Source organism: Pseudophryne corroboree, chromosome 2, assembly GCF_028390025.1.
Source record: "Pseudophryne corroboree isolate aPseCor3 chromosome 2, aPseCor3.hap2, whole genome shotgun sequence".
Lineage (NCBI taxonomy): Eukaryota > Metazoa > Chordata > Amphibia > Anura > Myobatrachidae > Pseudophryne > Pseudophryne corroboree.
Window position 1 is genome coordinate 840,114,209 of NC_086445.1, and position 18,522 is coordinate 840,132,730.

The following is an 18,522-nucleotide window of genomic DNA, read 5'->3' on the forward strand; positions in this document are numbered from 1 at the left end:
TGTATGTTTGTGTGGATGTATGTAATAAATCTTTACTTTCACGGTGTGTGTGTCTTGTGTTTATTTGGGTATTTTTTTAGTAATAGTACTACAGGTACCAGCGGCCCGTTTTTCCGCCGCATGCTGGTACTTGTGGTTCTCCAAGTACCAGCATGCGGGGGAGGCTTGCTGGGACTTGTAGTACTGCTACTAAAAACAATATCTTTTCATTTACAACAAAGGCTATCAGCCCCCCCATCCGCAGCCCATTGGATGGGGGGGACAGCCTCGGGCTTCACCCCTGGCCCTTGGGTGGCTGGGGGGGGGGCCTTGATTGAAGGGGTCCCCACTCCCCCAGGGTACCCCGGCCAGGGGTGACTAGTTGGATTTTTGATGCCACGGCCGCAGGGCACTATATAAAAGTGACCCCCGGCTGTGGCATTATCTGTCCAGCTAGTGGAGCCCGGTGCTGGTTTTAAAAATACGGGGGACCCCTACTCTTTTTGTCCCCCGTATTTTTGGAACCTGGACCAGGCGCAGAGCCCGATGCTGGTTGCTTAAATATGGGGGAACCCCTGTCATTTTTCCCCCCATATTTCTGCAACCAGGATCGGCTCAAAGAGCCCGAGGCTGGTTATGCTTAGGAGGGGGGACCCCACGCAATTTTTTTTGAGAAAATAATCACTTTCCCACCCCTTCCCACTGATATACATGCACGGATCTCATGGATCCGTGCATGCCTATACAATCACGGTAAAAAAAAGCAGGTCTGTTTTTTTTAAGCACTTTTTTACGAGTTGTAATTTTTCACGGCAGTGTTTGGTTTTTTTTTGCTTTGCACTTCTTAGTAAATTACCGAGATTCATAGTTAAACAGCCGCGTTTTGACCGATGGTGTATTCATTCGTAATTTTTTTGTTGGACTTCCAAAAAATTACGAATGCCCTCATCACTGCCGTGATTATTGCTTAGTAAATTACCGAGATGACACTTTGATGAAAAAACGGCATCTCGGTCAAAATCGGGACCTTAGTAAATTTACCCCTGTGAGTCTCTGTAGCTGAGATCTGCTCCCAGTCTCAGCTCTGCACACTTGTACATGCAGGACTCTGTCTCTCAGTCTCTCTGTGTGTCACACTCTCCTCACTCTCTCATACCCTCCAACATTTTACACATAAAAATTGGTACAAATTAGAAAAGGTCACGCCCCTTTTACTATACTTTTAATGGAAGTTTGGAGAGCCAAAAATCGGTACAGGCCATAAAAAAAGGTACTGTACCTGCTAAAAAAGTACAGTTGGAGGGTATGCACTCTCACTGAGATGGAGGAACAGGAACTACTTCATATAATGCCGCCTCCGAGTGACTCTTGGCACTAGAGTTCTAACACTAGGGGATGCACCCATAGGGGTATATGCAATTCACGGCGAATCGCTGCAAATTATCGCCGTTTTTTAATTCGACACAATTCGACAGGTGAATTCCGGCAGGTGGCTGCCGGAATTCACCATATTCAATGAAAAACGGATTCGACAGTCCCGCCGGCGAAAAACGGCCGATTTGCCGGATTTTGCCGCGAATTAAAAAAACGGGAAAAACCCGGAAAAAATGGCGTGGGGTCCCCCCTCCAAAGCATAACCAGCCTCGGGCTCTTCGAGCTGGTCCTGGTTCTAAAAATGCGGGGGGAAAATTGACAGGGATCCCCCGTATTTGTAAAACCAGCACCGGGCTCTGCACCTGATGCTGGTGCAAAAAATACGGGGGACAAAAAGTAGGGGTCCCCCGTATTTCATACACCAGCATCGGGCTCCACTAGCTGGACAGATAATGCCACAGCCGGGGGTCACTTTTATACAGCGCCCTGCGGCCGTGGCATTAAATATCCAACTAGTCACCCCTGGCCGGGGTACCCTGGGGGAGTGGGGACCCCTTCAATCAAGGGGTCCCCCCCCAGCAACCCAAGGGCAAGGGGTGAAGCCCGAGGCTGTCCCCCCCCATCCAAGGGCTGCGGATGGGAGGCTGATAGCCTTGAGTAAAATGACAGAATATTGTTTTTTCCAATAGTACTACAAGTCCCAGCAAGCCTCCCCCGCAAGCTGGTACTTGGAGAACCACAAGTACCAGCATGCGGGAGAAAAACGGGCCCGCTGGTACCTGTAGTACTACTGGAAAAAAAATACCCAAATAAAAACAGGAGACATACACCTTGACAAGTACAACTTTATTACACACTGCCGACACACACATACTTACCTATGTTGACACGCCGACTGCCACAGTCTCCGACGATCCGAGGTACCTGTGAAAAAAATTAGACTCACCTCAATCCAGTGTCCGGGAGATAATCCACGTACTTGTTAAAAAAAAAACACGAACACCCGTACCATGCCGGACTGAAAGGGGTCCCATGTTGACACATCAGACCCATTTCCCCGAATGCCGGGACACCACGTGACTCCTGTCACTGAGGTCCCTTCAGCCAATCAGGAAGCGCTACTTCCGTGGCGCTCACCTGATTGGCTGTGCGCGTGTGACCTCAGACAGCGCATCGCAAAGCCTCTCCTATTACTTTCAATGGTGGGAACTTTGCCGTCAGCGGTGGGGTTACCCGCGGTCAGCCGCTGACCGGCGGGTGACCCCACCGCTAGCCGCAAAGTTCCCACCATTGAATATAATGGAGAGGCTTTGCGATGCGCTGTCAGCTCAGACGCGCACAGAGCCAATCAGCAGCAGAGTGCAAGGACGTTGCGCTCGCTGATTGGCTTACGAGACCTTTCAGTGACAGCTGTCACGCGGGGGTCTCTCTGCATTCGTGGAAAGGGGTCCCATGTGTCAACATGGGACCCCTTTCAGTCCGTGTGGTACGGGTGTCCGGTTTGTTTTTTTGACAAGTTCGTGGATTTACCTCTGGACCATGGATGAGGTGAGTGTATTTATCTTTTCTTTTCAGGTACCCCTGGATTCTACTTGGAGAAGAGGACCGATGTCGGCGTGTGAACATAGGTAAGTATGTGTGTGTCGACGTATGAAATAAAGTTTTACTTTCACGGTGTCGGTCTCCTGTTTTTATTTGGGTATTTTTTTTTCCAGTAGTACTACAGGTACCAGCGGGCCCGTTTTTCTCCCGCATGCTGGTACTTGTGGTTCTCCAAGTACCAGCTTGCGGGGGAGGCTTGCTGGGACTTGTAGTACTATTGGAAAAAACAATATTCTGTCATTTTACTCAAGGCTATCAGCCTCCCATCCGCAGCCCTTGGATGGGGGGGACAGCCTCGGGCTTCACCCCTGGCCCTTGGGTTGCTGGGGGGGGGACCCCTTGATTGAAGGGGTCCCCACTCCCCCAGGGTACCCCGGCCAGGGGTGACTAGTTGGATATTTAATGCCACGGCCGCAGGGCGCTGTATAAAAGTGACCCCCGGCTGTGGCATTATCTGTCCAGCTAGTGGAGCCCGATGCTGGTGTATAAAATACGGGGGACCCCTACTCTTTTTGTCCCCCGTATTTTTTGCACCAGCATCAGGCGCAGAGCCCGGTGCTGGTTTTAAAAATACGGGGGAACCCCTGTCAATTTTTCCCCCGCATTTTTAGAACCAGGACCAGCTCGAAGAGCCCGAGGCTGGTTATGCTTTGGAGGGGGGACCCCACGCCATTTTTTTCAGGGATTTTACCATTCCATCCCAAAAAAATAAAATATTATTTTTAAAAATATATAAATAATACTTGTGCCTCCAAAAAAGACAAACCATGTACCTAATCCCTTCTAATATAAATAGATATGATATTACCAAGAAAAAAAAACATGTTTTAAATTTTTTTTATTAGTTTCACCCTCCAAAGTGTGGCGGATTGAAAATGACGAATTTACTGTCTAAAAGCACTGTTGTCGAATTTCCAAACTTCCATTGAATAGACTTTGGTCGAATTGCAGCATGTGTATCATTGCAAAAAAGTCGAATTTGTCAAAAGTCGAATTTCAAAAAGTCGAATTTTGAAAGTCCGTTTTCTTGTCGGAAAGTACTGAATTGCATTGTCGATTTTTTTTTTTTGGCGAAAAATTCCCGAAATTCGACAATTTCGGGAATTCGACCGCAATTGCATATACCCCATAGACTGGTGCACAGAAGGAGATAGGTACAGAGCGCACCATATCCTAACAATTGTATCCTGGTGTTTGAAGTGGTTCGGAACCGCTCATCCCTAGTTTACATGCATCTCGTATTAGTGTCAAGGGATTGTTGGGGGCAACTTCCGTGCTTGTTTGACGTGTGCATTTAGTAACCACTGATAATTTTGGAATGTCATTTGGAGACATAAGGCTAGTGAAAATTTCTGTTGCAGTGTAGATATAACTGTAATAAAGTAATATGTAAAATTGGGATGCTGTGCTTGAGAACTGTGAACTCTTCTACGGAAGGGACACTACTGTATATGAAAAATGAATCTTTACTTCCTACTCAGATGTCCATATAAATCAGATATATTAGTTATGTGCCTTAAAACCACATTATATTTATTATAGGAACAGCAAATGTTTCTAAAAAGTTCTACTACAAACCTAGCAAGGATGTCATTTTTGTCATTTTTCTTTTACCTATTTATTACTAAATACATGGCTTTATTTTGTGGCATCACTATGTGAATTTGAGGAATGTCATGATGTAATCTGGCTGCTGTTCATTTTTGTTGCCTTTGGACACGGCACAAACCTTGCCTCAGAATATGATTATATCCACTGCAAAGAGCAAGGTTCTGTATTCCATAGCAAAACAATTAACAACTACTCTGTTGATATGCACAGATGACCAACAATCTGGCTCCCAGTGCGAGCATTAAAAAAAATGTGACCCTCTCCCCCACCCCAGACAATAAAAATTGAGCCCCCCCATAGACATAATGGGAAGTGCCCTCACTACAGTGGGCGTGGCCTCACTAAATAGGCGTGGCCTCGCAGGAAAAGACGATGTTACACCCCTGTTTTTGACCCTGCAACAACAGACCTCGGCCACTACTTGAAAAAAGAAACATTCCACCATATTAAGACCCACACAGTAATGCCCCTTGCACTATATTATGCCATACACCACAATGCCTGTGAAACATTATGCCTTACAGTAAAGCTTCTAATTACTTTTAAATGACCTGATTGTTGCCAGAAGTTTCATGAGCTGGGTGTCACGCTCGTTGCCAGGGGTTTCATATACGGTGGGTGTCACACTTGTTGCCAGGGATTTCATGTGCTGGTGCAGTGCTGCATTTCTCACTAGGCACGTGTTTATGGGCAGTACCTCCTGGGGGCGGCACAGCAGGTCACCCCCCACCACCACTGCCAGACAATGGCCAGTCACCCACGGGTGCTACTGACTGCCCCACCTCCCATCTGCCAGTGCTACTTCCTACAGCACTGTACCCGCATCGCCCGCACCCCTGTCCACCACATATTCCACCATCCCGTCCACCAACGATCACCCCGCCACACAGTCCCGCCCACCTGGCTGGCCACAGAATGAAGAGAGGTGGTTTGGGATTTGTAGTTTCATTTTTACTGCTCAGGCATTGAGCAGTAAAAAAAAAAATACAAATCCCATGATGCATTGCACACTCTAAAGAGGGCCACCGCTGGAGCAGGACAGCATGTGAGTTTTGTGTGTGTGTGTGTTTATGTGTGTGTGTGTCTGCTAGTGTTTGTGCCAGTGTGCTGGATGAGATGGATGGCAGCTGCTTTGGGAATGGCTTTGATGGCAGCAGATTTGGACTGGTTTGAATCTGACTTGCCAGGGACTTGTTGGGTTGGGAACTTGTCTTGGACTGGCTGAGATTTTAGCTGCTGGGGACTGAATGGATATCAGTTACCTAGGACTGGTAAGCAAGGACCGTATGTGACAGTGATATGTCCTGGGCTGTGACATATCACTGTCACATATGGTGGGATTAGTGTAATGGGTGCAGTATGGGTCTATACTACAGAATAACCCAGAATATTAGTATACTATTCCCTGTGATACACTGGGCACAGAGAGGCAGACTCCATTATGTCATCTATGCAGAATGACCCAGGTATGATGCTCTGCAGACCTGTGTATCACAGTATCTGCTCTGATGAATGTTCAATGTGTGATGCTTTGCAGAGCATGTCTTGTGATCACTGCTCTATGGAATGTCCAGGCTATGATACTCTGTAGGGTGTATCTTGTGACCACTGCTCTGTGCACCTATACTTGCCGTCACTCCTCCTCATCTGATTTGTGTGTATTGTTTTATGTGGTAAGAAGTGTGTGTGCGTGCGCCAGTGTGCTGCTGCTATATATGGTAATAGGTGTGAGTGTGTGCGTGTGCCAGTGTGCTGCTGCTATATGTGGTAAGAGGCTACGGGAACGAAGGGAGATGATGATGTGGTTGAGAGAGATGCAGGTGGGAGATGATGTGCTGGGCGGCGCAGGTGGGAGATGATAGTGTGCTTAGAAACAACGCAGGAGACAAGAGTTTGGTTGAACCGGTGTTGTATGATGATCACCTTGTTCCTACCCAAACAGGCATCTTCCAGATGATATCCTACATAAATAGTGAATACTGACTGAAGACGCCATCTTTCCAGCGGGGATTTATTTCTTCAGAGGTTCATTTTTTGTGAACACACCCCTTCCGGCATGTGGCTACACCAGTTGTTTGGGGCGCATAGTTTCTAAATGTTTGTGTATGGGGAAGGGGGGGTGTTGCGGCACAACAATGTGCTAGGTGTGGCCAGTCCCCTAAATACCCCTCTGGCTGGGTGTCATGCTTGTTGCCAGGGGTTTCATGCACTGGGTGTCATGCTCGTTGCCAGGGGTTTCATGTGCTGGGTGTCATGCTCGTTTCCAGGGGTTTCATGCTCTGACATCCATGCTCTTTGCCAAGGGGAATGCTCATTGCCAAGGGGAAATGCTCATAGCCAAGGGGGAAATAGCACTGATGAGCCAATTTGAATGTATGTATCTGTGATTTATTTTTTCCCGCCAAGAATGTAATCGTTGCACAATGGGGATAAGGTGCAATCAGGGTGGTTGATGGACTATTCAGGGAGTCAGGGAGATTGCTGCTATTTCAGGGAGTCTCCTGCAGAATGAGGGAGGGTAGGCAAACATTGATCAAATGCATGGGCTTTTCAAAAGCATTTACAATTGCGCTGATGCGTTGCAGACTTTGGGGGTATCCAATTAGGTCCTGTTGGTTTTCTGCCAATATAAATGGTCATCATCACGGTATCCTATAACAGACCGTTTTCATCTGCCAAAAACGGACCCGCGATCGCGCGATATCAGATGGGATCGGGGATAAGTCACCGATCCCATGTATTATCACGGCTCCAGCAGCCCGCTTATCGCATATTATTCTTCGGGTGCCATTGGTGTAATTATAATAAAGGGCCTAATTCAGACTGGATCGCTGCAGCAGCAGCGATCGCAGTCTGAATCCCTATGCGGAGTGAGCTCCTGCACCCCAGGATCCCAGTGAGATGCTAACAGCATCTCTGGGCTGTGATTGTCTCTGCCTAAATGACAGGCAGAGGCAGTCGTGGGGCGGGAGGGGACATGCCAACAGCATTATAATGCCATTGGCGGGGTGCAGTTCAGACAACGCAGGTGTGTCTGGACCATTGGGGGGGGCAGGCTGCTGCAGCCGCTGTGACCCAGGATGTAATGGGTACCGGTCTGCCAGCGCTCAGGAGTTGCGCTGGGAGGGAGCTATTCGCCAGGTGCAAAAGCATCGCCGTTGTGTGATGCTTTTGCACCTGCACGGGGATGGGGGGGCAGTTGGGAGGCTCCCAACTGTCCCGATTTTTGTGGGACAGTCCCGTTTTTGGGGGCCTGTCCCGCCGTCCCACCCGTGGCAGCAGTGTCCCGCAGTGGGGGGGGGGGGGGGGCGCAGTTGGGAGGCTCTGCCACTCGCTGCTCTGCTTAGCGGTGAATAGCTAGCAGCTGAGCACTAGGCATGCCACCATAGTGACGAGAAATTGGGGAGTGGCTCGCGATTGCGGCTTTGCCACGAGACCATGCTCCCTTTTCTGAGGCCTTTCCCCATTAGCCGTGCAGGAGTCCCTCTTTCTGTCTACGAAAGTTGGTAGGTATGGTAATGTCAGCGCCGCAGCTGTGCATGCCTGAATGGAGCAACACTTGAATTGCTCCGTCAGACGCCATCTAGTGGCAACCAGCGCGCAAAACACTTGAATTCTCCCCATAGAGGTTAGGAGCAGCATTAGCCATTTATTATATAGGATTATTTCTATACAAGTTCTGTACTCCTTCTCATCAATACCCCAGAGCTCTCTCTATTCTCTCTCTAATAACCACTTTTCCTAAGTGTGTTGTCCTGCATCCTTGGAGTGTTGTTTGGAATGTGGTCTTCCCAGTGCCACCTGTTCTCCCAGAGAACAGATAACAACCTGACAGAGCTCGACACTCTACTTCTAAAGCTAGGTACACAGCTGACAGATTAAAAGAATGATCCACTATTCTTTTATTCTGACAGCCGAAACAATCCAAAGAAAATCTGATTTCCTGTATAAACACTACACAATTATCGTTACTACAAAAATGATAATATACCTAAAGATCATTGAGGTGATATTTTTTATAAGGAGTTTTAAGACAATGGGCCTAATTCATGTTTGTACGCAATGGCCGATTATCATGCAAAGGAGTGTTTATTGCTATGCTGCACATGTGCTGCGATTGCAATGCGCGTGTGTGAAGGTGCCGCTGCGATCCTGCTTGCAATGAGGATTTCATGGAAAAGTGATTTATAGGAAGTGACCTTTTGGAGGTGTAAACGGTTAGTGGTTGGTAGAACGCAGATGTGTCATGGCCGTTTTCAGGGGAAATGTATCTGCTCACAAATATAGTATCTGCACACTCGATATCGTACTAATATATTGTGGGTGTATGTTTTTCGTCACCATAAACCCACTTGGTGAAAAACCCCTTCTTCCTAATAACAAACAATATTTTATATAGGAGGGGGTGCAGTCAACTACAGTAATTATAAGCTAGAATTGGGGGGGGGGGAAGACAAGAAGAAGTCTGTACTGTTGACGCACTTGAGACAGAGTAGATATAATCATCTCTGTCTCAAGTGCGTCAACAGTACAGACTTCTTCTTGTCTTTCCCCCCCCCCCCAATTCTGAAATGTATCTGCTGACAGCTGCAAGCTCATATGTGCAAACACATAGGCCCTCATTCCGAGTTGATCGCTCGCTAGCTACTTTTAGCAGCTGTGCAAACGCATAGTCGCCGCCCACGGGGGAGTGTATTTTCGCTTTGCAAGTGTGCGATTGCATGAGCAGCCGAGCGGGACAAAAACATTTTGTGCAAAACAAGACCAGCCCTGTAGTTACTTATCCTGTGCGATAATTCCAGCGAAGTATGTCCCGGAAATGATGTCAGATACCCGCCCTCCAAATGCCTGGTCACGCCTGCGTTTTATCTACCACTCCCAGAAAACGGTCAGTTGACACCCATAAACGCCCTCTTCCTGTCAATCTCCTTGCGATCGGCTGTGCGAATGGATTCGTCGCTAGAAGCATTGCACAGCAACGATGCTGTTTGTACCCGTACGATGCGCGTGTGCATTGCGGTGCATACGCATGCGCAGTTTTGCCATTTTTTTACCTGATCGCTGCACTGCAAAAATCGCCAGTGAGCGATCAACTCGGAATGACCCCCATGGTGTCTGAGTTGCTACCACTGTGTCCAGTCTGCATAGCCCTGTAGTTACTTATCCTGTGCGATGATTCCAGCGAAGTATGTCCCGGAAATGATGTCAGATACCCGCCCTACAAACGCCTGGTCACGCCTGCGTATTATCTACCACTCCCAGAAAACGGTCAGTTGACACCCATAAACGCCCTCTTCCTGTCAATCTCCTTGCGATCGGTTGTGCGAATGGATTCGTCGCTAGAAGCATTGCACAGCAACGATGCTGTTTGTACCCGTACGATGCGCGTGTGCATACGCATGCGCAGTTTTGCCGTTTTTTTTACCTGAACGCTGCTCTGCAAAAATCGGCAGTGAGCGATCAACTCGGAATGACCCCCATGGTGTCTGAGTTGCTACCACTGTGTCCAGTCTGCATAGCCACAGACCAACCCTTATCCCCAATGTTACTTGTTTTTGCATATAGGTGGAGAATGTGTATGCAATTGCGAATTAATTTGTGATGGCTACAGTGGGCATTTCTTTTCATTTCTGGGCGGCAGCTTCACTTGCTACCAAAAGCAGTTCCATAGCCTAGAAAAATGCAATTGCATTTCCATACAAACATGAATTTGGCCCTATGTCTATACACAATGCATTTGCTGCACGACATCGGCTTATTGGGACTGAGAAATGTTGTGCGACACCCCTGATTTTGGGGGCCGATAGCTCAGGTTTGTGAACAATATTCAGCTCTGGGGTGCTGTGTGCACACTGCGCAATAATTGGACCGTCCATCTGAGAATTGTCTGATTGGCCCGATTATTGCACAGTGTGTTTCTAGAATAAATCTATCACTGCTGTTAATATCTATCTGTAACATTTCCAAGCTAAACAGGGGAAATAAGAGTAAATACAAAAATAAAAGTATATTAATGTATGTGGCAGGAAACTGGACTCAAATTTGGAACACAGCTAAAGGGAAATTAAGCACGGATCATTCTGTGTATATGCCCCATAACGATGTGCGGCCCTGCGTAGATTATTAAAAGGAATCAACATGGATCCGTGAAGGACAGATCCTGTCAAACCAACTTACTTGGTTTTTATGAAACAGTAAATGCAAACCTCAATCAGGGTAAGGAGGTGGATATAATCTTTTTAGACTTTGCCAAAGCTTTCGACACAGTACCACACATGCGACTTATCTACAAGCTACAAGAAATAGGGCTAGGAAGCACAATATGCACTTGGGTCAAGAATTGGTTAGATAATAGAGAGCAGCACGTTGTGGTTAATGGATCTCTTTCAAATTGGACTGAAGTGCTAAGTGGTGTGCCGCAAGGCTCAGTATTAGGACCGCTATTGTTCAACATTTTTATTAACGACCTAACAGAAGGTCTAGAGAGCACGGTGTCAATTTTTGCAGATGATACCAAATTGTGTAAGGCTATAAATACGGAGGAGGATGCTGAGTCTCTTCAGAATGACTTAGTTAAATTAGAAGCATGGGCAGCCAAATGGAGAATGCGCTTCAATACAGACAAGTGTAAGGTAATGCACTGTGGTAGCTAGAACAAAAATAACACCTACATACTGAATGGGGTAAAATTAGGGGATACTGTATTGGAAAAAGACATAGATAGCAAACTAAGCAGCAGTTCCCAAAGTAGGATGGCAGCAATGAAGGCTAATCAGATACTAGCATGCATAAAACTGGGAATTTATGCAAGGGACGAGGGTGTTATACTCCCGTTATATAAATCACTAGTGAGGCCACACCTTGAATACTGTGTACAATTCTGGGCACCGTACTACAAAAAGGATATCCTGGAGCTAGAAAAGGTTCAGAGGAGGGCGACCAAACTAATTAAGGGCATGGAGACGATGGAATACAAGGAAAGGCTTGAAAGACTAGGCATGTTTACATTGGAAAAGAGGAGACTAAGAGGGGATATGATCAACATCTACAAATATATAAGGGGACAATACACAGAGCTTGCGCGGGACCTGTTTTTGGCCAGATCAACACATAGGACTCATGGACACTCGCTTAGGATAGAGGAGAGGAGATTCCGCACAATACGTCGTAAAGGCTTTTTCACAATACGTGTTTGGAATTCCCTGCCTGAGGGAGTTGTAATGGCGGACTCTGTCAACATCTTTAAGAATGGGTTAGATAAATTCCTAATGGATAAGGATATCCAGGGCTATGGTGCATAGTCATGCACTATAGTTACTATATGCAATGGCTGACATCAGCATCAGTCAAAATTTTAGACAAATCATCATGCATAGGAGACCGCAAATAGGTTGAACTCGATGGACAATTGTCTTTTTTCAACCTCAGATACTATGTTACTAGTCAAATCGCTCACTTCACCACTGGGTGAAGTGAGTGGTTCCTCTCCCCCCCCCCCCCCTCTCCCTTGCTCAGCACACATCATGCTATGTATGGAGAGCGTCCTGAGATGTGTGCTTAGCGTTCTGTGCTAGATCGCTCAGTACACATCTCTCCGTGTGTACTCCGTTTAAGAAAGGGTCACTGATCATCCATTAGATATGAGACAAAAATGCGTGCTAGCTTAGGAGACTCATTAAACCTCCCAACACACACCACACATGCAGCAAAATCAATGTTCTTCACAAACACATAAGAAAGTATTCACAAAACAAATGAATATATGAGCCGGATGAATTCTTTTCAGAAAACTCAATACGAACAAAATACGGTAAGTGGAGATTATACTTTCAATCTTCCTGTAGCTATGAGCTATGACTTGTAAAATGTATGTATATATATCCAATTTCAATTGTCTGTAGGAAACCACTTCACTTTAATATATAATTTTCCTGGAAACATTGAATATGGTGACAATATATCTGTGCAAATGATACCCTGTATGTGCAAGGGGATCGGTATGTGATACTGCTGCACAGGATGCTAAATGCCAGGATACCGTCATCTGCATCCCATGCGCCAGTATGCCGGAAGGGGGGTGAGTGCAGCGAAGGACCCTGGGGGTGGCATTGTAGCTGCTCCACAACATCTGCTTGGAAAGGCACTATGCGGTCATTAGTGCGACTTCAGTGTTGCTTGTAGTGTCCAAAGGATGCTCCGTGTATGCACCTGGGCCGCTCTACACACTTCTGCCGGCGGCCATGCCCCTTTTGTGACATCACAGGTTTAGGGCGGGGCCAACACAGAGCACCGGAGAGCACTGCTCTTGTGCTACTTCCTCACACAGTAAATCACACTGAATCAGAGTAGCACGCTTCTATGCGCTGCACCAATCCTATCCATATACCTGTGGAAATAATACTTGTGAGTCAGGTCCAGACGTGTCTTTACCCTAAATGGCTTACAATGATTCTACTTGCAATGTTTGACTTTCCCAAATACCTGGAACATTATACTGAGCACATTTACTCATCCAATAGGACAAGAAGGACAAGAAAGCTGTCTGTGGTGCTCTGGGTTCATGGCTTGTAGACTTTCTTTGTTGCCTCCATTTCTTTTTCTTCATAACTCTTTAACTACAAATTTTTATTTTCCAGGAATTAAATGTTGATTCCCCTGTAGCAATTTAAAACGGTGACATGGGTTCCCTGGTTCTCTGTTTCATAATAATGGTATAGCTAGAAATACAGCGCTACAGCCTGGTGTCCTGACACATTATGTTCCCCAACACTCTGACTGGATTCACTGCCAAATATAAAGAGTATTAGTACAGAAATAAAATTTAATGGGACAAAGGATGTGACAAGCATCAATTTGATGAGACTTTAAAATTGCTGTTTCTGCAGACACTGAAGACAGTATTACTCCTCCAGTGTTCTGGGTTCTTAGTATCTGTGGTGCAAGTATGCAGGTATGCTCAGGTATGGCATACCTTTAAGAATTTGGCAGCAGGTACGCAGTACCACCCGCCACACACTTGGCACCCATGACCGCCATTACCTGCATCACTAAGCAACAAGACCATGGTGCTCGGCAGCATGATGGAGCCTACCACTATGTCAGGGTTATTGGGAGCACAACAGTGATGTAATGACGTCACATCTGGCGCAGAGAGAGGAGCCTGGGTGCACTTTCCCTCTGCATCCCTTGCTGGGAGCAGCAGTGCAGCAGCTCGTGTGATGCATCAGCACAGAACGGCTTTTGATCTTCACAGGCTGGGCTGCTGGGCATGTCTCTGGCTTCACTGTGTGGGCAGAGCCGGATTAAGGGGGGGGCCCGGGGGATACGTACCCCGGGCCCCCCTTTCCAAAAGGGCCCCCTGCCACACCGCAGATCAGATCTCTCTTCCGATCCGATCTGCGGTGCTGTGCTCCTCGGCTCCGTCCTCACTGCAGCAGCTGCGCACAGACAGGACAGCTGAGCTGAGCAAATGACCAGTAGAGGGAGCTCCTCTCAGGAAGTTCCCTTGGGGAGAGCTGGTTAGGCTGTACGGATGTGAGGCTCCACGGACTGCAGAAGCCAAAAGGTTTGTGTCTCTTTCGGGGGAGCCAGGCTGGGAGAGTGATGTGTGGGTGACTTTGATGTTGGCTGGGTCAGTACTCAGTAATCCCATCTGCAGGAGTGTGTCTTACTCTGACTCACATTCCTGGGTATATAGGGGCAGGGGGGGGGGGGGGACTTTTATAAATAATGGGTGCTTATTTACTATTTTCTTGCTTTACATGGCTGTTTTATTTTATTGTGAAAAAGGTGTGTGTGTGACAGTGTAAATGTGCTATGTACTGTAACTGTGTGTGTGAGAGAGACATGCTATATACTGTGTGTGTGAGTGAGACATGCATGTGTGCTATATACTGTAACTGTGGTGTGTGTGTTTGACATACATGTGTGCTATATACTGTAACTGTGTTGTGTGTGTGTGTCATACATGTGTGCTATATACTGTAACTGCGATGTGTGTGTCATACATGTGTGCTATATACTGTAACTGCGTTGTGTGTGTGTGTCATACATGTGTGCTATATACTGTAACTGCGATGTGTGTGTCATACATGTGTGCTATATACTGTAACTGCGTTGTGTGTGTCATACATGTGTGCTATACACTGTAACTGCGTTGTGTGTGTCATGCATGTGTGCTATATACTGTAACTGCGTTTTGTGTGTGTGTGTGTGTGTGTGTGTGTGTGTGTGTGTGTGTGTGTGTCATACATGTGTGCTATATACTGTAACTGTGGTGTGTGTGTGTGTGTGTGTGTGTGTGTGTGTGTGTGTGTGTGTGTGTGTGTGTGTGTGACATACATTTGTGCCATATATTGCTGTGTGTGTGTTTGTGACATACATGTGTGCTATATATACAGCTGTATGCGTGTGTGTCAGACATACATGTGTGCCATATCTATATAGCTGTATTATATATATATATATATATATATATATATATATACTGTATATATAAAATCAATGATGGCACTCCTCTGTCTGTGAAACATCCATCGATTAACACCCTTCTTCAGGGTACACACACACATTATATATATATATATATATATATATATATATATATATATATATATATATTTTATTGTTATTATTATTTTGGAAACCCCCCTGCAAAAATCCTGCGTTTGCCCCTGGGCCTCAGCTGTCCACTAATGTATCAATGAAACAGCCTGCGTGCCCAGCCAATGACTGAGCGGCAGGCTGCTTCATTCATACTTTATTGGACAGCTGAGCCGTCCCTCAGCTCAGCTGTCCTGTCTGTGCGCCCGCTGCTGCAGAGGGGACGGGAGTGCAGGGCAGGAGGTCCGCTGTGTGCTGCTTGGGGAGGCAAATATATATATTTATATATATATATATTTATATATATATATATATATATATATATTCTGCCTTCTCTATTAGGGGCCCCACTCTCTTAAGTGCCCCGGGCCCCCCATGGTCTTAATCCGGCTCTGTGTGTGGGGTAATTAATTTCTAATATACTGTGGACACTACTATAAATTTCTATTGTAATGTGGACACTACTATATATTTCTATTATAACGGGCACTACTACAGTATATATTCCTGTTATAATGGAGATATTACTATATATTATTAAATTGGGGGCACTGCTATAGATATATATATATATTTATATATTATACTGGGGGTATCACTATACGTTTCTATTATACTGGAGTCATTACTATATATTTCTAGCCTTGCCTGCCTCAAGAGTACAAAGAAAAGGGGCAGTGTCATGTGGCCCCCACGGTAGTGTCATGTAGCCACTCCCCCTAGTGACATGTGGCCATGCCCCCTCACAACACATGACTACGCCCATTTTTCAGCACTCGTTACCACTAAGAAAATATTTCTACTTGCACCACTGCTTAGTATGTTCCAATTAATTGGAAAGTAAATGTAACCATTTCTTCAATGAGAATCTCTGGAAAGTTATCCAGATCGTTTTACCACTGAAAAAACTTCCCTAATCCTCAGTCTTTTTATAGCAGTGACTTAGCAAAATTCCTCATGTGTGAGAAATTAGATCCAACAAATAATGTACAGTGTTTTCATCACTTGATACATTTTGACCTTTGCTGGCAAAAAATATTCCGTTTTAATAAACTTGGCATTTGAACAAATAATTACTGCAAGGAACTGTTTGTCTTTGCTAATGCAAAGAGTAAAGTCTATCTTCACTGTGCACCCTGCTAACAGCGTTTCTATTGCTAATAAAATAAATCAGGTCTCGGTTAGTTGCAGAAATTTGTTCTGTGCTGTTAGAAAAGTCTCAGTGCTTTGTAATGTGATACCTCGGTTTAATGCTTTGTTTAGCAGCCATAGTGTATTACGCTGTTGTTTGGCTGGATTTATATGTTTTGTGTGCTTTGTGATATTTAATCAAGAAGATAAACATGGCTGTTTATGAGTAATTCATGGGACTGTCAGATGTTTAGACCATACGTTACTGACCCCTTGTAAGGCACACTCTTAAGTTTACTTACTGTATGTCAATAATTCACTGAAAACGGTAATGTATATCTAGACAAAAGACAATGTAAAAGTAAATTATAAGCTGCAATGATTTGCCTTAGCAACAATTCCTCGTTACCAGTCTATAGCCACCTGTCCCTAGTTTCCAAAACCAATCTTAAGAATACAGCTTTGTTCCTGTTTCTCAGTAGTGCTCAATTGCACAGTACAGTAATTAGCAGTATCAATTCTATGGTCGTTGGATTTTTATAGGTAACTTATATTGAAGTGGATTATTTAAAAATGAAAAAAAGTAGTTTGCATTATAAACATATAACTTAAGCATTTAATAATGCATTTTAAGACTGAAGACTTCCTTCATTAAGACTTAACTGTCATGGTTAGATCAAATGCGACTGTGTCTCCCAGTTTTTAACAAGGAGATTCGTTCTGCAGATGTGCATATTAATATAGTATTTAATTTTTTTTTTTTTTTATTAAACCATGAAATATATGCAATGTACAAGAATAACATTGTAATGTAAATACAATAAATTGCTGAATGTTTATGAAGTACAGTGTGAAATTTGTAATCAGTGACAATGAGAAAAAATTATATAATGGAAGATATTACTAAAGTACAAGTTATAACATCCCAGTTTAAGTAAAGTAGAATATGTGACACTATTTACTCATGTCAAATAAAGTTTGTGTAAACAGTTTGTTTACAGAGGACTGGTGGGGGGGTCACCATTTAACACACTCAACCAGAGGTGTATCTAGGTGCCATGGTGCCTGGAGCAAGGGTATGTTTCGGCACCCCCTCCCATGTACTGAATTGGGTGCATGTTGAATTTGAAAAGAAAAAATATTTAAAAAACCTAAATTGGTGACAGGGCCGGTTCAAGACCTGGTGGAGCTCAGGGAGCTGTAGCAGCCGGGGCAGAAAGAGGGGTGCTGTAACAGCCAGAAGTGCTGCAGCAGCCGAGGTAGAAAGAGGTGCTGCAGCAGCTGGAGCAGAAAAAGGTGCTGCAGCAGCTGGGACAGAGAGAGGTGATGCAACAGCTGGGACAGAGAGAGGTGCTGCAATAGCCGGGGCAGAAAGAGGTGCTGCAGCAGCGGGAACAGAGAGTGTTGCAGCAGGACAGAAGTCACCCTGCTGCACAGCTACAGTACAAGCAAACAGTAAGACATATAAAGAGGACGGCAGAACTCCGGCATGTGCTGGCTGTCAGTGTCTCCTGCTGTCACCTCTGGCCTGCTTTGTTCCCTACCTAGTCTCCGAGTCTGAGTCAGTGTGCGCCCCTCTGCTTCTCCTTCTCTTGTTCTGCGGCTGTCTGTACAGCAGCCTGCGGTATAGCAGGCTGAGGGCGGAGGGCAGGTGGCAGTGCGCCCTCTAACTTTTCTGGTGCCCGGATCTCACGCTCCACTGGGCTATACCCCTACCCTCAACCCATACCAAGAATTCAGATGCAAGCTGTTATGAATACCCCTACGTACAGTGCCTTGCTAAAGTATCCACCCATCTTGGCTTTTTACCTATTTTGTTACATTACAACTGTCATGATTGGACGCTATTCTGACGCCAGAACGTGCATAACTGCAAATAATATTGTATTGATCAATGTCTGTAAATGCCCTGTGTGTGGTTATGTATAAATCCTGTGTGAAAAGGTCATAGGAGACTTCGGCCTGATGTGCCACTGCTCCCTTGCTGATCTTAAAGGGGGAGGTGTCATGATCCAGGCTATTTCAAGCAGGAATAAGCCTGTTAATAAGTAGTGTGATATCAATATAGATGATACCAAGATATCCAAGTGACGTATCAATGGATGTGATGCCAACGCATCTGGGTTACATCGAAATGGGCATGAATGAAATGTGTATTATCCCAATAGATGTTTCAATGTACCAGTATGTGATAACTGTCTTTGCATGTTACATGGTTGAAGC

At 45.5% G+C, this 18,522-nt stretch overlaps 2 protein-coding genes across 2 annotated transcripts in view; one reads left to right on the forward strand and one right to left on the reverse strand.

Annotated features, from left to right (window-relative positions):
- SMPX (small muscle protein X-linked) overlaps positions 1 to 18,522 on the reverse strand; it is a 178,504-nt gene that overhangs the window by 150,646 nt on the left and 9,336 nt on the right. The window lies entirely within an intron of this gene.
- MBTPS2 (membrane bound transcription factor peptidase, site 2) overlaps positions 14,078 to 18,522 on the forward strand; it is a 354,709-nt gene continuing 350,264 nt past the window's right edge. The window contains exon 1 of the mRNA XM_063955767.1: positions 14,078 to 14,131. The gene's annotated coding sequence lies outside the window, so the exon portion shown is untranslated. The remainder of the gene's footprint in view (positions 14,132 to 18,522) is intronic.